We start from the raw sequence: 22857 nt of genomic DNA on the forward strand, positions 1-22857 counted from the left end.
TGTCAGGAACAAACAGTTTCCCCGCTGGACAGCGATCAGGTTTATCAGCCTGAAACTCCTGAAGAGCCCGTCGCAAATCAGGGGAGATGGCAGAAAGAATCACCCCCTCCTTAAGAATACCAACCGGCTCAAGAATCCCAGGGGAATCAGGCAAGAAACTCCTAGAGAGGGCATCAGCCTTAACATTCTTAAAACCTGGAAGATACGAGACAACAAAATCAAAATGGGAGAAAAACAGGGACCATCAGGCCTGTCTAGGATTCAGCCGTTTGGCAGACTCGAGGTAAATCAGATTCTTATGATCGGTCAAGACCACAATACGGTGCTTGGCCCCCTCAAGCCAATGTCGCCACTCATCAAATGCCCACTTCATAGCCAACAACTCACGATTGCCGACATCATAATTGCGTTCCGCAGGCGAAAACTTTCGAGAAAAGAAGGCACACGATTTCATCAAGGAACCATCAGAATTCTTCTGAGACAAAACGGCCCCTGCCTCAATCTCAGAAGCGTCAACCTCAACCTGAAAAGGAAGAGAAACATCCGGCTGACGCAACACAGGGGCAGAATTAAATCGGCACTTAAGCTCCTGAAAGGCAAAAACGGCCTCAGAGGACAAATTAGCTACATCAGCACCCTTCCTCGTCAAATTAGTCAGGGGTTTAACCACAATGGAGAAGTTGGCAATGAAACGGCGATAAAAATTAGCAAAGCCCAAAAATTTCTGAAGGCTCTTCACGGATGTGGGCTGGATCCAATCATGAATGGCCTGAACCTTAGCCGGATCCATTTCTATAGATGATGGAGAAAAAATGAAGCCCAAAAAAGAAACCTTCTGTACACCAAAGAGGCACTTAGACCCCTTCACAAACAAGGCATTGTCACAAAGGACCTGAAATACCATCCTAACTTGTTTCACATGAGACTCCCAATCATCTGAAAAAATCAAAATATCATCCAAATATACAATCATGAATTTATCAAGATAATTCCGAAAAATATCATGCATGAAAGACTGAAACACAGATGGGGCATTAGAGAGTCCGAATGGCATCACAAGATACTCAAAATGGCCCTCGGGCGTATTAAACGCAGTTTTCCATTCGTCACCCTGCTTAATACGAACCAGATTATATGCCCCTCGAAGGTCAATCTTAGTAAACCAACTAGCCCCCTTAATTATGGCAAACAAATCAGAAAGCAAAGGCAAAGGGTATTGGAATTTGACTGTGATCTTATTCAAGAGGCGATAATCAATACAGGGTCTCAAGGAGCCATCCTTCTTGGCAACAAAAAAAAAACCTGCTCCCAATGGAGAAGAAGATGGCCGAATATGCCCCTTCTCCAAAGACTCCCTTACATAGCTCCGCATGGCGGCATGTTCAGGCACAGACAGGTTGAAAAGTCGGCCCTTAGGAAACTTACAGCCTGGAATCAAATCAATAGCACAATCACAGTCCCTATGCGGTGGAAGGGAACTGGACTTGAGCTCATCGAAAACATCCTGGAAATCTGACAGAAACTCAGGAATTTCAGAAGAGGGGGAGGAGGAAATTGACATCAGAGGAACGTCATCGTGAACCCCCTGACAACCCCAACTAGTCACAGACATAGATTTCCAATCCAACACCGGATTATGTACCTGTAACCATGGAAACCCCAGCACAACAGCATCATGCAAATTATGTAACACCAGGAAGCGACAATCTTCCTGATGGGCTGACTCCATGCACATGGTTAACTGTGTCCAAAACTGAGGTTTATTTTTAGCCAATGGTGTAGCACCAATCCCCCTCAAAGGGATAGGACTCTGCAAAGGCTGTAAGGAAAAACCACAACGTCTGGCAAATTCTAAGTCCATTAAATTTAAAGCGGCGCCTGAATCCACAAATGCCATGACAGAGAATGACGATAATGAGCAGATCAGTGTCACAGATAACAGAAATTTAGGTTGTACAGTACTGATAGTAACGGAATTAGCAATTCTCTTGGCACGCTTAGGGCAATCAGAAATGACATGAGCAGAATCACCGCAGTAAAAGCACAACCTATTCTGACTTCTGAATCCTTGGCGTTCCGCTCTAGACACAATCCTATCACACTGCATAGGCTCAGGACTCCGCTCGGAAGACAACGCCATAGTGTGCACAACTCTGCGCTCACGCAAGCGCCGATCAATTTGAATGGCCAGAGACATAGAATCACTCAGACCTGCAGGCGTGGGGAACCCCACCATAACATCTTTAACAGATTCCGAAAGACCCTTTCTGAAAATTGCCGCCAAAGCATCCTCATTACACTTAGTAAGCACAGACCATTTTCTGAATTTCTGGCAATATGACTCTGCCGCTTCTTGACCCTGACACAGGGCCAAAAGTCTTTTCTCAGCATGCTCTACAGAGTTAGGTTCATCATACAATAACCCAAGCGCCTGAAAAAAGGTGTCTACATTAAGCAAGGCCAGATTCCCAGATTCCAGGGAAAATGCCCAATCCTGCGGGTCACCACGCAACAGAGAAATGACAATTTTTAACTGATGAATGGGATCACCAGAGGAACGGGGCTTAAGAGCAAAAAGCAGTTTACAGTTATTTTTAAAGCTCAAAAATTTGGACCTGTCCCCGAAGAACAGATTGGGGGTAGGAATTCTAGGCTCTAAAACAGGAGTCTGCACGATATAATCAGAAATACCCTGTACTCTAGCAGCAAGTTGATCCACCCGAGAAGCAAGTCCCTGAACATCCATGTCAACGCCTAACTCCTGAGCCACCCAGAAGTGAAGAGGGAAAAAAAAACACAACAGAGTACTGAAAAAAAAATGGCTCAGCACTTTCTTTCCCTTCTTTTGAGATGCGGTTAACTAATTGTTGGCCAGTTGTACTGTTATGAACTGGTGGCCTAGGAGCAGCATGGACGAGCTCTGGAGTAGGTGGCCTCTATACTGACTGCAGACCCTGAACTTAACACATCAACTAGAAGTAGCCATGGGATGTTCCTGTCACTCCCTAGACACCTCGTCACGGCCGGAGGACTAATTACACCTAAAGGAAGAAACAGGAATACTATCTTGCCTCAGAGAAAATTCCCAAAGGAAAGGCAGCCCCCCACAAATATTGACTGTGAGAGGAGAGGGAAATTACAAACGCAGACTGAAAACAGAATTTAGCAAAGGAGGCCACACTACCTAGAAAGAAAAGACAGGAAAGAGTACTGTGCGGTCAGTATAAAAAATACTACAAAATCCACCACAGAGAATACAAAAATCTCCACACCTAACTAAAGGCATGGAGGGTAACTCTGTGACTCCAGAGCTTCCAACTTGGCTGAGAAAATCTTAACACAGACAAAGCTGGACAAGAAAAAACATAGCAATTCACATAACTATTAAGTCCACCGCATGTGGACTGCAAAAACAGAGCCAGGACTTATATGATTTGGACAATCCAGAAGGAGAAACCAAGCAGAGATGTGGATCCCTAGAAAACAATGGACAACTGGCACCCAATAAAGGAAAGAGCCAGGCTAAATAGCCCCGTCCAAAGTGGAAGCAGCTGATGACTGTTGTGAAGGACAAACAGCAGCACTACCACTTATAACCACCGGAGGGAGCCTAAGAGCAGAACCCACAACAGAATTCACAACAGAGGTATATACTATATACAGGAGGAGATGACACAGGTATATACTATATACAGGAGAGAAGACATACAGGTATATGATACTACATACAGGAGAGATGACATACCGGTATATACTATATACAGGAGAGATGACATACAGGTATATACAATATACAGGAGGAGATGACATACCGAGAGATGACACACAGGTATATACTATATACAAGAGGAGATGACACATATAGGTATATACTATATACAGGGGAGATGACACAGAGGTATATACTATATACAGGAGAGATGAAAGAGGTATATACTATATACAGGAGAGATGACACACAGTATATATACTATATACAGGAGAGATGACACACAGGTATATACTATATACAGGAGAGATGACACACAGGTATATACTATATACAGGAGAGATGACATACAGGTATATACTATATACAGGAGGAGATGACACACAGGTATATACTATATACAGGGGAGATGACATACAGGTATATATAGGATGTACAGGAGAGATGACCTACAGGTACATACTATATACAGGAGGAGATGAAATACCGGGAGATGACATACAGGTGTATACTACATACAGGAGGAGATGACATACAGGTATATAGTATATACAAGGAAGATGACATACATGTATATACTATATACAGGAGATGACACACAGGTATATACTATATACAGGAGGAGATGGCATACCGGTATATACTATATACAGGTCCTTCTCAAAAAATTAGCATATAGTGTTAAATTTCATTATTTACCATAATGTAATGATTACAATTAAACTTTCATATATTATAGATTCATTATCCACCAACTGAAATTTGTCAGGTCTTTTATTGTTTTAATACTGATGATTTTGGCATACAACTCCTGATAACCCAAAAAACCTGTCTCAATAAATTAGCATATCAAGAAAAGGGTCTCTAAATGACCTATTACCCTAATCTTCTGAATCAACTAATTAACTCTAAACACATGCAAAAGATACCTGAGGCTTTTAAAAACTCCCTGCCTGGTTCATTACTCAAAACCCCCATCATGGGTAAGACTAGCGACCTGACAGATGTCAAGAAGGCCATCATTGACACCCTCAAGCAAGAGGGTAAGACCCAGAAAGAAATTTCTCAACAAATAGGCTGTTCCCAGAGTGCTGTATCAAGGCACCTCAATGGTAAGTCTGTTGGAAGGAAACAATGTGGCAGAAAACGCTGTACAACGAGAAGAGGTGACCGGAACCTGAGGAAGCAGTGGACTGAGTCTGGTGTGGAAACATCCAGAGCCACCGTGCACAGGCGTGTGCAGGAAATGGGCTACAGGTGCTGCATTCCCCAGGTAAAGCCACTTTTGAACCATAAACAGCGGCAGAAGCGCCTGACCTGGGCTACAGAGAAGCAGCACTGGACTGTTGCTAAGTGGTCCCAAGTACTTTTTTCTGATGAAAGCAAATTTTGCATGTCATTCGGAAATCAAGGTGCCAGAGTCTGGAGGAAGACTGGGGAGAAGGAAATGCCAAAATGCCTGAAGTCCAGTGTCAAGTACCCACAGTCAGTGATGGTGTGGGGTGCCATGTCAGCTGCTGGTGTTGGTCCACTGTGTTTCATCAAGGGCAGGGTCAATACAGCTAGCTATCAGGAGATTTTGGAGCACTTCATGCTTCCATCGGCTGAAATGCTTTATGGAGATGAAGATTTCATTTTTCAGCACGACCTGGCACCTGCTCACAGTGCCAAAACCACTGGTAAATGGTTTACTGACCATGGTATTACTGTGCTCAATTGGCCTGCCAACTCTCCTGACCTGAACCCCATAGAGAATCTGTGGGATATTGTGAAGAGAAAGTTGAGAGACGCAAGACCCAACACTCTGGATGAGCTTAAGGCCGCTATTGAAGCATCCTGGGCCTCCATAACATCTCAGCAGTGTCACAGGCTGATTGCCTCCATGCCACGCCGCATTGAAGCAGTCATTTCTGCCAAAGGATTCCCGACCAAGTATTGAGTGCATAACTGAACATTATTATTTGATGGTTTTTTTGTTTGGTATTAAAAAACACTTTTATTTGATTGGTCGGGTGAAATATGCTAATTTATTGAGACAGGTTTTTTGGGTTATCAGGAGTTGTATGCCAAAATCATCAGTATTAAAACAATAAAAGACCTGACAAATTTCAGTTGGTGGATAATGAATCTATAGTATATGAAAGTTTAATTGTAATCATTACATTATGGTAAATAATGAAATTTAACACTATATGCTAATTTTTTGAGAAGGACCTGTACAGGAGAGATGACATACAGGTATATACTTTATACAGGAGGAGATGACATACATGTATATACAATATACAGTAGGAGATGACACACAGGTATATACTATATACAGTAGGAGATGAAATACCGGTATATACTATTTACAGGAGGAGATGACACACAGGTATATACTATATACAGGGGAGATGACATACAGGTATATATAGTATGTACAGGAGAGATGACATACAGGTATATACTATATACAGTAAGAGATGACATACCATTATATACTACTAGATGGTGGCCCGATTCTAACGCATCGGGAATTCTAGAATATGTATGCGTAGTATATTGCACAGCCCACGCAGTATATTGCACAGCCGCGCAGTACATTGCGCAGCCCACGTAGTACATTGCGCAGCCACGCAGTACATTGCGCAGCCCACGCAGTACATTGCGCAGCCACGCAGTACATTGCGCAGCCCACGTTGTACATTGCACAGCCCACGCAGTACATTGCGCAGCCCACGCAGTGCATTACGCAGCCCACGCAGTACATTGCATGTCCACGTAGTATATTGCCCAGTCACGTAGTATTTTGCCCAGTCACGTAGTATAATGCTTCATGCAGTTATGGCCCCGTAGATGCCCCATATAATGCTCCATGCAGTTCTTTATGGCCCCATAGATGCCCCATATAATGCTCCATGCAGTTATGGCCCCATAGATGCCCCATATAATGCTCCATGCAGTTCTTTATGGCCCCATAGATGCCCCATATAATGCTCCATGCAGTTATGGCCCCATAGATGCCCCATATAATGCTCCATGCAGTTCTTTATGGCCCCATAGATGCCCCATATAATGCCCCATATATTGCTCCATGCAGTTATGGCCCCATAGATGCTCTATATAATGCTCCATGCAGTTATGGCCCCATAGATGCCCCATATAATGCCCCATATATTGCTCCATGCAGTTATGGCCCCATAGATGCTCTATATAATGCTCCATGCAGTTATGGCCCCATAGATGGCCCATATAATGCTCCATGCAGTTATGGCCCCATAGATGGCCCAAATAATGCTCCATGCAGTTATGGCCCCATAGATGCCCCATGTAATGCTCCATGCAGTTCTTTATGGCCCCATAGACGCTCCATACAGCATTGTGCCACATGTAATGCTGCTGCTGAGGCAATAAAAACAAAATATCACATACTCACCTCTCGTTGCTGCTCCTCAGTGTCCCGTTTCTCCGCACTGACTGTTCAGGCAGAGGGCGGCGCAGTTATATACTGCGTGGGCTGTGCTATATACTATGTGCCCTGTGTTATATACTGCGTGGCCTGTGTTATATACTGCGTGGCTGCTATATACTGCGTGGGCTGTGTTATATAGTAAGTGGGCTGTGTTATATATAGTGCGTGGCCTGTATTAACGCATCTGGTATTCTAGAATATGTATGTATGTATATAGCAGCCACCTAGTATATAGCACAGGCCACGTACTATTTGTCTGCTATATACTACATGCCTCCTATATACTAAGTACATAACACTGCCCATATTAACAAGGAGAAATGAGAGTTCTTTTGGGTATAATAGAATAAAAGGTAAAATTTTATTGAAAATTCACATTAATATTAATAACAATAATATATGAAAAGGAGACCCAGTACAATGATACATGTGCAGAACTGGATAACAGGGCAACCAGAACCCAACTAACAGCTTGAAGCCCCCTAATGCCTACCGCCTATTCAAATGTAAAATGCACGTGCAACAATATGAGGCACAGGTGGGCTGGCGTGGCCCAGAGTAGAACCATATATACACAATTACCCAGACAAGGAAATAACAATGTGAAAGGTAAGATAATATCAGGTATGGCCAGCCAGCACTTACCACGGGCAGAAGCTGAAGGGATTCCGGGGCCGGGTGTAAGGAAAGCCCCCCGACGCGCGTTTCGCGTCCACAACAGACCGCTTTCTCAAGGGAGGTAGGGAAATCAATGCAGGAGGACCTTTTAAGGTCAGAAGGTGTGATCACATGTGTCCTCGGGGCCAATCCCGAGTGGTCAAAAGCGGCGCATGCGCGCCGCAAGCCACAGGTCCTGGAAGTGCAGAGGGAGCGTCATGCATAACTGCGCATGCGCGGGGAGGAGAAACAGCCCCAGGCATGCGAGGAAGGCATAGAGACGCGCCGCTGCACCACAGGGGTCCCCGGCCACGGAGCGCATGCGCACAACCACTTACGGTCGAACACGGGGTGCAGGCAACTTAAGGATGAACAGAGACAAAGTAAAAAAAGGTAGAAAAAGTGTGGGAGGGGAGGGGGGAAGGGGGAAAGAGGGAAAGAGGGAGAAAGTACACAAGTATATATGCCTAAAAAAGGAACTATCGGCATATATGCGGTATAATGGAGGTCAACACATCATATCCATCGGGAGTCGTAGATCACATAACAATAAATCGACCCCATAGGGATTCTTTCTCCATCAATATCCGCATACACTTCTCCCAAAGAAAGTTCTTCCAGCCCATTGAGATGATAGCCAAGCTGATCCGGATTAATGTCCCTGTCACCTTGTCACGTCCATTTCAGATGGTAAGAGGGATAGCCTCACTAATAGGTCCTACTGCAAGGATATGAATAAACCAAAATTACACAACATATAAAAAGGTTAAAACCAATTAAAACAGAATACCCTAGAAGATAGTCCATAGGATTTTGACAGAAGCACAAGAACCTGGGGACAGTCATGGTCCCAGAAAAGAGGAGAAGGACAAAGATTCATTCAGACCCTTAGGGGTCAACGTATCCAATAATGTGATCCACTTTGCCCCGACCTGCGCTAATGCTTTTTTATAGTTCCCTCCTCTAATACCGAGATGAATTAAATCTATCCCCCTCACCTTAAATGAAGATGGCTCGCAGTTATGATACTGAAAAAAGTGACGGGGGATGGTTTTGAGGAGGGTAACGTCGGTCGCTGTCTTGGCCGCGCAAATGTCCCGCACATGCTCCCGTACTCTGACTCTAAGTTCCCTTGATGTGAGTCCCACATAACTTCTAAAGTAAGTTTCCACAGAGTATCATCCAATAGAAGTCCTAAAACCAAAGCTGCAGCTTTAAATGTATCGTGCAATACTCCGCTAACTGTTTTCAAATCGTCATAAGTTTTAGCTCCTTTGATATGTAGTAGTAACAGCTGAAGGCAATATCTTTCTTCATCCTTGACCCTAACAGTATACATGTGTCCAATTATTCTGCTAACTCCTCGTTGTCTTGGATTCCAAGTTTTATTCCAAATGTAATGCTCTGGAATCTCTCGGTACAAATAGTGCCTTGCGTTTTCGTCACGTTGGTTCAGCAAAAACCATTCCATTAATGTTGATGTCGTGCTTAAAGTTTTTGAGACATCTTTGACTTCAGCATCTTCAAAGAAATAAAGCTGCTGTTGATTTGGTAAATGAATAGCTAAACGTATAATGGCATGGGACTGTGAATGCATTGGAAACACATATATCCTCCAAGCAGCTTCTGGAGCACTGACATATCTTGAGTCAACAAAAGTTGATGATTCATCGTGATTGACTGTTTTCTGTTGTATTTCGATGTTAGCTTTGTCATGCCCCTTGTAGATGTACTTGAAGAGATATTTTACACTTTTTATTGAAGCACAGATTTCTACGTTGATGTGACAGTTGTAGCATTTTGATAAGTACGGGTTGTATGGGACTATCCATGAGTTATTTATAATTTTTTTGTTGCAAGCAATGTTATCAATGTGTTGTCGCCGGTAGGATGGGTAGCCATCCAAGTCTTTAACAGTGTGCTGTTTCAACTCCTTTGGAAAACCTTTTGTACACTTTCCGTTTTCCATGCATGGACTTTTTGGATTTGCTACACCGCATGGGCCATGAACCATATGAGAGACTACAATATTATACAGTTCAGGATACTTTTCTTGGTTAGCAATTTCAGCCCACACTATATTGTCGATTTCTTCCTCCGTACGAATCTTGGAATCCGTGTCCAAGAAAATTAGTATATGCGCATGTGGGAGAACTCGTTTCTGAAACTCTATGACGTGTACCATTGCTACGACTGTTCCAAAAAGCCCATTTTTGATGTCTTTCAAAAGGCTGATGAGTTTCAGTCGAAATACGCGTGTGACTAAGTCCGGCCTGTGTTCAACTTTTTGCCAGGGTTCTAGATTTTCGGTAATTTCCGGCCATTTAGGATTACAGGTTATTGTCACAAAAATGTCAGGTCTTCCAAACTTTGTTACTATTGCCATTGCATCTTGATAACGCTGTTGCATGTTGCGGGGGCTACTTTCAAACGACGACGGGAGGATTACTGTTTTTCCAATTGGAATTCCCTTTTCAATTGATTGTTTTTGCAAATGTTCTTGAAGAACGCAGTAGTCTTCAACTTTAAGTTGTTTTTGGTTAATTCTTATGAAATTTAGACGATTAGCTTCAATTTTAACATATGCGTCAACTAAGTACTGTTGTGTCCGTTTCCCACCGTTTAAAATAGGATTGAAGTAATTTCGGACAGACAGACGAAAACTGTAGTATTGCAGCTGTGTAATTCTTCTTGAAGTTCCTTGTTGGTTTAGGTTTTCATGCCACCCTTGTTCACCTCTTGGAAAGAATAGCGGATACAGAAGAGCATCAAGGTTGCTGTGCAAAATGCTAATTCGTTGTGTCTTAGGAACCAAAGGGTTGTTTTGGTCTGGCTTAAGATGGACTAATATATCCCTTTGAAAAGGAGATTCTCCATCATCGTTTTGAAAAACAACTGCGACCTCACTTACACGTGGTTTGTTGTAAAGTCGAGGATTCTGTTTACATTCTTGTTTAATGGCCATGACAATAGAAGGCATTTCAGTACCATTTTGTATAGCCCTCTGTTCCTCCTCAGCTTGAACATCTTTTAGCATGCGATATGCGGCAGCAAATGGGCTTATTTTTTGTAAATGTACAGCAATTTGGTTCATCAGTTCAGCATCACACTTTTCGTTTTCTTTTAGGTTCATCCTTTGTTCTGTAGCCTCATTTGTGTCAATTATGTATAATTGTGCAAATTTTGGTGGTTGTCCTATTTCTGGGTGAAGTGTTCCAGTGCGGTGGTAGATCTGGCCGTGAATTTTAAAACAATACGGTCCGAATCCAGGGGGCGGTGCAATGGTGGCACCGAATGAAGCAAACGCATGAGAACTGTTGATGCTTCTGATATTTTCCATGAAATTTCTACTGTGTTGATGCATTCCTTTCATTAACTGCTCAAACAGATCTGAGTAGTGAGGTCTCGGTAGCATAACTTTTTCTTTTTGGCAGCATAGAGCAAACTGATTGTCAGATGGTTTTTAATCAATGAAATTCAGAGAGTCGCATTTAGAGCAAACTGCATTCATATTCCCACAGTAGTGTTCATGAATTGTACTTTCATTGTCTGTTACATAATGTGCAAGTTGTTGAATATTGTCCTGGTCGTGCCTTAGTTGGTAGAGCATTCGTTTTTTATGAATTTGGCGATCATGTTATTCCTGTCGTACAACAGTTTGTTGTGGTGTCTCCGGTTGGCGATGGTGTCTGTGAGATTCCGCATCCTGGGCTTGTCTAGCAGCAGTTTGTTGTGGTGTCTCCTGTTGGCGACGTTGTCTGTGAGATTCCACATCCTGGGCTTGTCTGGCGGCAGTTTGTTGTGGTGTCTCCCATTCCCGATGTTGTCATTTTCTTGCTGCTGCTGCTGCTTTTCTGTCATCCTCCTTGGCGTATTTTCATTTACGACCCATTCTAAGATAGAAACACAGGGAGATGCCGCCCATGCAGGGAGACGCAGGCACACACCCTTCACAATGGCGGCACTTGACAGCAGTGGAGGACAATGATGATTCCAGAATTCGCGGCAGACTGTGCCCGTCGCTGATTGGTCGAGGCCGGCTGGCCTCGACCAATCAGCAAGGCGGGATTTCCGAGACAGACAGACAATTAGACCCTTAGACAACACAATGGCGGCACTTGACAGCAGTGGAGGACAATGCCCGTCGCTGATTGGTCGAGGCCAGCCGGCCTCGACCAATCAGAGACGCGGGATTTCCAGGACAGACAGACAATTAAACCCTTAGACAATTATATATATAGATATACAGGAGGAGATGACACACAGGTATATAGTATATACAGGAGAGATGACATACAGGTACAGTATATACTATATACTGGAGGAGATGACATACCGAGAGATGACACACAGGTATATACTATATACAGGAGAGATGACATACAGGTATATCCTTTATACAGGGGAGATGACATACATGTATATACTATATACAGGAGATGACACACAGGTATATACTATATACAGGAGGAGATGACATACAGGTATATACTATATACAGGAGGAGATGACACACAGGTATGTACTATATACAGGGGAGATGACATACAGGTATATACTATATACAGGAGGAGATTACATACAGGTATGTACTATATACAGGGTAGATGACATACAGTTATATACTGAGGGGAAAATGAGGTGTGAGGTGAAAAATGAGTAGTGAGGGGAATATAGTGGAGTGATCACAAAATGACAGGTGTGAGGGCAAAATGATGATGTTAGGGGGAAAATGAGAGAAGTGAGGTGCCTTTACTAACCACAGTGAGTTACTATTCCCGGGCAATGCTGGTCTCTTCAGCTAGTCATTATATATTAGTTAAAACGTATGCACATTCTGTAACATGAGCTTTTATGAGACCTCTTAACTTCACCTTTCCAATCTTGGTATTTTCTTTTATGACAACGTATTTGGGCAAATTCAGGAACCAGGCTTAAGGTACCGTCACATTAAGCGACGCTGCAGCGATAGCGACAGCGATGCTGATCGCTGCAGCGTCGCTGTTTGGTCGCTGGAGAGCTGTCACACAGACCGCTCTCCAGCGACCAACGATGCCGAGGTCCCCGGGTAACCAGGGTAAGCATCGGGTTGCTAAGCACAGGGCCGCGCTTAGTAACCCGATGTTTACCCTGGTTACCAGCGTAAAAGTTAAAAAAACAAACAGCACATACTCACCAGCGCGTCCCCCAGCCTCTGCTTCCTGACACTGACTGAGCTCCGGCCCTAACAGCACAGCGGTGACGTCACCGCTGTGCTTTCACTTTCAGTTTAGAGCCGGCGCTCAGTCAGTGTCAGGAAGCAGAGGCTGGGGGACGCGCTGGTGAGTATGTGCTGTTTGTTTTTTTAACTTTTACGCTGGTAACCAGGGTAAACATCGGGTTACTAAGCGCGGCCCTGCGCTTAGTAACCCGATGTTTACCCTGGTTACCAGTGTAAAATATCGCTGGTATCCTTGCTTTTGCTGTCAAACACGGCGATACACGGCGACCTAGCGACCAAATAAAGTGCAGACCTTCTAGCAGCGACCAGCAATTTCACAGCGGGATCCAGATCGCTGCTGCGTGTCAAATACAGCGATATCGCTATCCAGGTCGCTGCAACGTCACGGATCGCTGGCGATATCGCCTAGTGTGACGGTACCTTTAGGTGCTGTTACATATCCAAACTGCTTTGACACAGCTTCGTTTGTCTCTGCCACTAAGAAAACAAGATTTAAATCTAAAGGGAATCAGTCACCAGGTTATTCCAGTAATGTCACTTAACCCCTTAACCCCAGGAGCTTTTTTTAGTTTTGCATTTTCGTTTTTTGCTCCCCTCCTTCCGTTTTGATTTTTTTTCTCGTTACTCCGTTTATCGATCAGATTAATCCATTTTTTTAGTGATCGGGCGATTCTGAATGCAGCAATACCAAATTTGTAGGTTTGATTTTTATTTGTTTGATTTTGAATGGGGGCGAAAGGGGGGTGATTTGAACTTTTATTTTTTTTTTCATATCTTTAATAACATTTTTTTTTTTTTTTAACTTTTGCCATGCTTCAATATCCTTCATGGGAGGCTAGAAGCTGGCATAGCCTGATCGTCTCTGCTACATAGAGGCAATGCTCAGATCACTCCGATGTAGCTAAATTTCAGCATTGCTATGAATGCCGACCACAGGGTGGCGCTCACAGCAATCTGGCATCAACAACCTTAGAGGTCTGCAGGAGACCTCTGGTTGTTATGCTGATGCACCGATGACCCCTGATCACGTGACGGGGGGGTCACCGGTGCACGCATATCCGGCCGGATGGCCGGAAGCGCTTGTTAAATGCCGCTGTCAATTTGACAGCGGCATTTAACTAGTTAATAGGTGCAGGTGGATTTTGACATGACATGTCCTGGCTTTGATGCGGGCTCACTGCCGCATCAAAGCGGTGATTCTGCCATTGGACGTACTATTCTGTCCGATGGCAGAAAGGGGTTAATCGGCTGCTTACAGTCATTTTGATAAAATTACTGTTTTATCTGCAGCAGATTTCTGAATGTAGAGCTCTGTATAACCCCACCCACCCCACTGATAGGCAGCCCACAGTGTACACAGAAAGCTGCCAATCAGTGGTGTGGGCGGAGTTACAACAATCTCATGAATATGGAGGACTACTTGGCAGGAGGTTTGCTAGTCCTCTTCTGCTGATTAAAACTGATTTTTTTTTAAACAAAACTACACAAAACAGCCTAGTGAGTGTTACATCGCTGGGATCAGGCAATTTATTTCTACAATATGCTGTTCTCAGGTTAAATAGCTAAAACTTGGTGACAGATTCCATGTCAGTAGGATCAACCCTCATAAGCCATCTATATGGGAATGTAGGTTATAGAAAGTACAATAAAATGATAGAGCAACCCACATTTTTCTTAATATGTATATGAGCTGTTAAAATCAATACACCAGACATTGCTCTCCTTGAGAATTTGCCTCCAGAGATGATTTTAAATGAAATGGGGCATTACCAGTGCGTGACATGTAGATTAGGAGAGCAGACTTTAAGTCATTACATGTCTCACACTGGTAATGCCCACTTTCCAAGAAAATGAGCTCTGGAGGCAGATTCTCAGGGAGATTCTAAGGGAGATCTATGTCCTGCCCATAGATCTTAACAGCTCATTTATACATTAAGAATTGTTTTCAGGAATAAAACATTGGATTGCACATAACAAGGTATCATTTTATTCAACTTTCTATTACCTACTTGCCCATATAAATGGTTTCCCTTTAATGCATAAGGAATGGATGTATGTATTAGAGATTAATAATGCGTAGCAGTACGAATCACATACTTTACCATATGTATTGAACACAATGCTACACGGAGACACCGTATAGTAACACCCAAAGTGCGTCACTAACGGAACTCTTCTTACTGCCGTACAAGTTCTTAGCAGTTGGCAGCTTTATAAAAACTGTACGAAATAGCCATTGATCGCCTCGAAGAGGAGCTATAGGCAGTGTCGGACTGGTGTGCCACTGCTCCGGTATACACAATAATACCTGAAACTGGTTAACAAATGTGCCTACACGTCTACAAAATAATTAACTGAGGAGTCTGTTAAATGATGGGTTACTGCTCATCAGGGATTATTGGCCATTCCTGCACAAGGGCCCACCAGGGGATTTACCTGTTCTCCTGTGGGCCAGTCCAATACATAAATTAATGCTGAGTTAGATTTAAATGCTGAAAATGCACACTATCTGACTTTAAAAAAAAGTAGGGTCTCGCAACATGCCAAGATTTTAAGAACACGCTGATGAGCTGCTGAGTACCCCACACTGTACATGCTGAGATTTACTCTTGCTTCTCCGACCTAGTATGGTAGTGGCATCTGTCATTGTTTTCTGTCCTCTACATATTTTTAGAGGAGACAATTGTCTTGCCGTCCACAGGACTGGGCTGTTTTACTGTATTCGATGCTGATTAGTGATATAGTTCAGTGGATAGTTCTCAGATCTATGTCTGCGTACATTACAATACTCGGTTTGTTATGAATGTAGAGTAAAACTGATTGCTCCCTTTGTGCGTGTTCATTGGAAGGGTATGTCATCTACACAATCAAGCATGACACAACAATATTCATCAAAGAATTGTTAAGGATGCCTGTGGGAACTACTGAGTTTTCCAATCCTTCTAAAGAAACAAGACTAATTACATCTGCATAATTCAACAGTTTCTTCTGTATCTTAAACCTTTTTTATGATTTTTTATTTTTTTTGGTCTGCCGCATAGGATATATAAACCATGAGTGGGATGTCAAGCTTTGTTTGACTTTTAAATGCGTACTTATTAAATCTGAAGCTCTGCTTTTTTGACAGTCAGATGCATGGAGTTTCCATTAATCTTAGCATTTCTCACAGTCTGTATTTTATAGGTCAGCCACTAAGATTTTTTTTTTTCCATCTTATAATCAAGGCTCTTCTCTAAAAAGATAGTTAGGAAAAGTTTTATTTTTATCGAAGCGACTGACCGAGAGTTTAGGCTATTAAATAAGCTACTGTAAATGTTATACTAAAAATGTCTAAACTGTTAAAGGTTTTTCCCATTCTTGTCTAAAAAAAACTGCACATGTGGCTCTAAAATTAAAAATAAAGTTAAAGATGATAATTTTCATAACTAGCTGTTTCTTGTCCTTCACTGCCTGGATTCACCACTATTCTCTGTGCTTATTATTTCAATGGTTGGTATTTTGGCAAGTGATTGGCTGCAGTGGTCATATGCTTGGCTGCAGACTGGCAGGAGATCAAAGAAGTGCCAAAATAAGGGCAGGGGATCAGTGAGGAGAGTATTTGTATTTTTTTAAAATTTATTTAAAGATTCCAGCATGCTTAAAAAAATAGAAAAAAAAATTACAATTTGGTAAACCCTTTTAAATATGCTAGATCTCCAACACTTATGCTCTGATGACCCATAGATTTGTTTGTCTAGTCTCTTGGAGCAACATTGGATGCAGAGGCTGCTCCTCGCATTGGCAAGCAAGGATGCTAGCATGTAATACATGGAACTCTATTCAATGACTAGCTCCAGTGGTCACAAGAAGAAATGAACAGGTCCCGCGGGTTCGGCATCAGAACAGTACCCGAACTCAAACCCAAACCCGCACTCCATTCAAATAAATGGATGGCCAGAACACCGGGTGTTTCCCATGCTGTCATATGTGTGACAGTGCTAGAAGAACTGGCTCTGACTGGCAGTAAGTTTATTACCGCCAGTCAATGCGCAGCAGTTCCCATGCTATCATACACATGACAGTGTGTTAGCCAGCAACTGTGACCAATGGTAAAAAGGTTACTGCCAGTCACAGGCGTCAGCTGATGAACACTACTCTCTTCATCCTACACCTGGTCTTGATAATAGCAGTGAGGGCAGGCGTACAATCATGTGAGTATTCACCAGTTGTCGCCTGTGCAATAACTAAATTTAAAAATTTTTTAACAACCAGCGCAGGCTAAACCGACAGCTGAGGGCCCCCGTATGTCAGCTTTCTGCTGGCTGGTTATCAAAAATAGAGGGCTCCCAATGCCATTTTTATTTTAATTATTTAAATAAATAATTTTTAAAAATGGTGTAGGGTCCCCCATTTTTGATAAGCAGCCAAGTTAAGTAGGCAGCTGGTTGATGGTATTCTCAGACTGGTAAGGAACCTTGGATATTGGCTCCCACAGCCTAGAAAAAGCAGCCTGCAGCCGCCCCAGAAATGACGCATCTATTAGGTGCGCCAATTTTGGTACTTTGCTCTGCTCTTTCTACTGCCCTGCTGCGGTGGAAGTAGGGGTTTGTCAGCTGACATCAAGACCACAAATTAGTAATGGAGAGGCATCTTTAATATGCCCCCATTACTAACCCCATTGTAAGATTGTAATAATGACTCAGCAAGAATAAAGTCTTTTATTTGAAATAAAACTCACCAAGCCCTTTTAACCATTTATTTTCAAAAATAAAAAATAAACACCATATTCCTCACCTATCCAATGAGAAGATAATCCACACCTGTCCCAAGATGATCAGGATGGTTTGGAGAGCAGTCACATCAATGATGTGACCGCTCTCTACATCAGCCAGAACACACTAATGTCAGCACTGGCTGTATGAGAACTTTTTCATGAGTGCTGATAAAGTGAGTTGTCAGCTTCACCTCAGTCTCAGCCTTGCATTCATGGCTGAGCACTCGCATCAAGCTAGCATTCAGCCATGAAATCCAGATGCAGCAGAGTTGGACTGCATCATGGGACAGATATGGATTATCTTCTCGTTGGAAGGGTAAGGAAACTACTTAAAATAACAGACAAAAAATGAAATAAACAAAAATAAAAAAAAGCCACCATGAAACAGAGGTTAAATTAGGAGTGGGTCAAAGTGGTGATGTACGTGGAAGAATTGGAGGGGGCCAAATTTTATTTTTTACTTTGTTTAAACAAAAAAAAAAGTAGTAAAAAAACATAACATACATATATATATTATGTGTGTGTATGTGTATGTATATATATAGATATATATATAGATATATATATATATCTAATATATAATTGCCTAGAATACTACTTCCTGCAATTTGTGCCAACTTCCGTGGCTTTGTCCGGAGCTAATGTCCGGAGCTATTGTCCGGAGCTATTGTCCGGAGCTATTGTCCGGAGATAAGTGACGTCACCAGTGTCCTACACCCAGGCAGAGCACAGTGGCCCCAGGCAGAACATGGGGCCCCAGGCAGAGCACAGGGGCCCCAGGCAGAGCACAGGGGCCCCAGGCAGCATATGGGGCCCCAGGCAGAGCACAGGGGCCCCAGGCAGCATATGGGGCCCCAGGCAGAGCACAGTGGCCCCAGGCAGAGCACACACCAAATCGGAGGCCGAGGGGCCCCGCCAACCAAATCAGAGGCCGAGGAGCCCCGCCCACCAAATCGAAGGCCGAGCGGCCCCGCCCACCAAAGCGGAGGCCGAGGGGCCCGGCCCCGCCCACCAAAGCGGAGGCCGAGGGGCCCCGACCACCACATCGGAGGCCGAGGGGCCCCGCCCACCAAATCGAAGGCCGAGCGGCCCCGCCCACCAAAGCGGAGGCTGAGGGGCCCGGCCCCGCCCACCAAAGCGGAGGCCGAGGGGCCCCGACCACCACATCGGAGGCCGAGGGGCCCCGCCCACCAAATCGGAGGCTGAGGGGCCCCGCCCACCAAATCGGAGGCCGAGGGTCCCCGCCCACCAAATCGGAGGCCGAGGGTCCCCGCCCACCAAATCGGAGGCCGAGGGTCCCCGCCCACCAAATCGGAGGCCGAGGGTCCCCGCCCACCAAATCGGAGGCCGAGGGTCCCCGCCCACCAAATCGGAGGCCGAGGGTCCCCGCCCACCAAATTGGAGGCCGAGGGGCCCCACCAACCAAATCGGAGGCCGAGGAGCCCCGCCCACCAAATCGAAGGTCGAGGGGCCCCGCCCACGAAAGCGGAGGCCGAGGGTCCCCGCCCACCAAATCGGAGGCAGAGGGACCCCGCCCACCAAATCGGAGGCCGAGGGGCCCCGCCCACCAAAGCGGAGGCCGAGGGTCCCCGCCCACCAAATCGGAGGCCGAGGAGCCCCGCCCACCAAATCGAAGGCCGAGCGGCCCCGCCCACCAAAGCGGAGGCCGAGGGGCCCCGCCCACCAAAGCGGAGGCCGAGGGACCCCGCCCACCACATCGGAGGCCGAGGGTCCCCGCCCACCAAATCGGAGGCCGAGGGTCCCCGCCCACCAAATCGGAGGCCGAGGGTCCCCGCCCACCAAATCGGAGGCCGAGGGTCCCCGCCCACCAAATCGGAGGCCGAGGGTCCCCGCCCTCCAAATCGGAGGCCGAGGGGCCCCACCAACCAAATCGGAGGCCGAGGAGCCCCGCCCACCAAATCGAAGGTCGAGGGGCCCCGCCCACGAAAGCGGAGGCCGAGGGTCCCCGCCCACCAAATCGGAGGCAGAGGGACCCCGCCCACCAAATCGGAGGCCGAGGGGCCCCGCCCACCAAAGCGGAGGCCGAGGGTCCCCGCCCACCAAATCGGAGGCCGAGGAGCCCCGCCCACCAAATCGAAGGCCGAGCGGCCCCGCCCACCAAAGCGGAGGCCGAGGGGCCCCGCCCACCAAAGCGGAGGCCGAGGGACCCCGCCCACCACATCGGAGGCCGAGGGTCCCCGCCCACCAAATCGGAGGCCGAGGGTCCCCGCCCACCAAATCGGAGGCCGAGGGTCCCCGCCCACCAAATCGGAGGCCGAGGGTCCCCGCCCACCAAATCGGAGGCCGAGGGTCCCCGCCCTCCAAATCGGAGGCCGAGGGGCCCCGCCCACCAAATCGGAGGCCGAGGGTCCCCGCCCACCAAATCGGAGGCCGAGGGTCCCCGCCCACCAAATCGGAGGCCGAGGGTCCCCGCCCACCAAATCGGAGGCCGAGGGTCCCCGCCCACCAAATCGGAGGCCGAGGGTCCCCGCCCACCAAAGCGGAGGCCGAGGGGCCCGGCCCCGCCCACCAAAGCGGAGGCCGAGGGGCCCCGACCACCACATCGGAGGCCGAGGGGCCCCGCCCACCAAATCGAAGGCCGAGCGGCCCCGCCCACCAAAGCGGAGGCCGAAGGGCCCGGCCCCGCCCACCAAAGCGGAGGCCGAAGGGCCCCGACCACCACATCGGAGGCCGAGGGGCCCCGCCCACCAAATCGGAGGCCGAGGGTCCCCGCCCACCAAATCAGAGGCCGAGGGTCCCCGCCCACCAAATTGGAGGCCGAGGGTCCCCGCCCACCAAATTGGAGGCCGAGGGTCCCCGCCCACCAAATCGGAGGCCGAGGGTCCCCGCCCACCAAATCGGAGGCCGAGGGTCCCCGCCCACCAAATTGGAGGCCGAGGGGCCCCACCAACCAAATTGGAGGCCGAGGGGCCCCGCCCACCAAATCGGAGGCCGAGGGGCCCCGCCCACCAAATCGGAGGCCGAGGGGCCCCGCCAACCAAATCGGAGGCCGAGGGGCCCCGCCCACCAAATCGGAGGCCGAGGGTCCCCGCCCACCAAATCGGAGGCCGAGAGTCCCCGCCCACCAAATCGGAGGATAAGGGGCCCCGCCAACCAAATCAGAGGCCGAGGGGCCCCGTCAACCAAATCAAAGGCCGAGTGGCCCCGCCAACCAAATCAAAGGCCGAGTGGCCCCGCCCACCAAAGCGGAGGCCGAGGGGCCCGGCCCCGCCCACCAAAGTGGAGGCCGAGGGGCCCCGACCACCACATCGGAAGCCGAGGGTCCCCGCCCACCAAATCGGAGGCCGAGGGTCCCCGCCCACCAAATCGGAGGCCGAGGGTCCCCGCCCACCAAATTGGAGGCCAAGGGTCCCCGCCCACCACATCGGAGGCCGAGGGGCCCCGCCCACCACATCGGAGGCCGAGGGTCCCCGCCCACCAAATCGCAGGCCGAGGGTCCCCGCCCACCAAATCGGAGGCCGAGGGGCCCCGCCCACCAAATCGGAGGCCAGGGGTCCCCGCACACCAAATCGGAGGCCGAGGGGCCCCGCCCACCACATCGGAGGCCGATGGGCCCCGCCCACCAAATCGGAGGCCGAGGGGCCCCGCCCACCAAATCGGAGGCCAGGGGTCCCCGCCCACCAAATCGGAGGCCGAGTGGCCCCGCCCACCAAATCGAAGGCCGAGCGGCCCCGCCCACCAAATCGAAGGCCGAGCGGCCCCGCCCACCAAAGCGGAGGCTGCGGCCCCTGGCCCCGCCCACCAAAGCAGAGGCCGAGGGGCCCCGCCCACCAAATCGGAGGCCGAGGGGCCCCGCCCACCAAATCAGAGGCCGAGGGGCCCCGCCCACCAAATCGGAGGCCGAGGGGCCCCGCCCACCAAATCGGAGGCCGAGGGTCCCCGCCCACCAAATCGGAGGCCGAGGGTCCCCGCCCACCAAATCGGAGGTCGAGGGTCCCCACCCACCAAATCGGAGGCCGAGGGACCCCGCCCACCAAATCGGAGGCCGAGGGTCCCCACCCACCAAATCAGAGGACGAGGGGCCCCACCAACCAAATTGGAGGCCGAGGAGCCCCGCCCACCAAAAGTAAGTGCGGCCCCAAAAGTAAGTGCGCCCCCGGGTGCAAAAGTAAGTGCGCCCCCGGGTGCAAAAGTAAGTGCGCCCCCGGGTGCAAAAGTAAGTGCGCCCCCGGGTGCAAAAGTAAGTGCGCCCCCGGGTGCAAAAGTAAGTGCGCCCCCGGGTGCAAAAGTAAGCGCGCCCCTGGCCCCGGGTGCAAAAGTAAGCGCGCCCCCCAGTCCCGTGTGTGAAAAGTGCTGCTGTAAAGCTGGTAGCGCTGTTCAAGCACCATGTATTTCCTTCAGGAAATGCCCATCTAATATATAATTGCCCAGAATACTACTTCCTGCAATTTGTGCCAACTTCCGTGGCTTTGTCCGGAGCTAATGTCCGGAGATAATGTCCGGAGCTAATGTCCGGAGCTAATGTCCGGAGATAAGTGACGTCACCAGTGTCCTACACCCAGGAAGAGCACAGGGGCCCCAGGCAGCATATGGGGCCCCAGGCAGAGCACAGTGGCCCCAGGCAGAGCACAGGGGCCCCAGGCAGCATATGGGGCCCCAGGCAGAGCACAGTGGCCCCAGGCAGAGCACAGGGGCCCCAGGCAGAACATGGGGCTCCAGGCAGAGCACAGGGGCCCCAGGCAGAGCACAGGGGCCCCAGGCAGCATATGGGGCCCCAGGCAGAGCACAGGGGCCCCAGGCAGCATATGGGGCCCCAGGCAGAGCACAGTGGCCCCATGCAGCATATGGGGCCCCAGGCAGAGCACAGGGGCCCCAGGCAGCATATGGGGCCCCAGGCAGAGCACAGTGGTCCCAGGCAGAGCACAGGGGCCCCAGGCAGCTTATGGGGCCCCAGGCAGAGCACAGTGGCCCCAGGCAGAACATGGGGCCCCAGGCAGAGCACAGTGGCCCCAGGCAGAGCACAGGGGCCCCAGGCAGAACATGGGGCCCCAGGCAGAGCACAGGGGCCCCAGGCAGAGCACAGGGGCCCCAGGCAGCATATG

This window comes from Ranitomeya variabilis, chromosome 2, assembly GCF_051348905.1.
Source record: "Ranitomeya variabilis isolate aRanVar5 chromosome 2, aRanVar5.hap1, whole genome shotgun sequence".
Lineage (NCBI taxonomy): Eukaryota > Metazoa > Chordata > Amphibia > Anura > Dendrobatidae > Ranitomeya > Ranitomeya variabilis.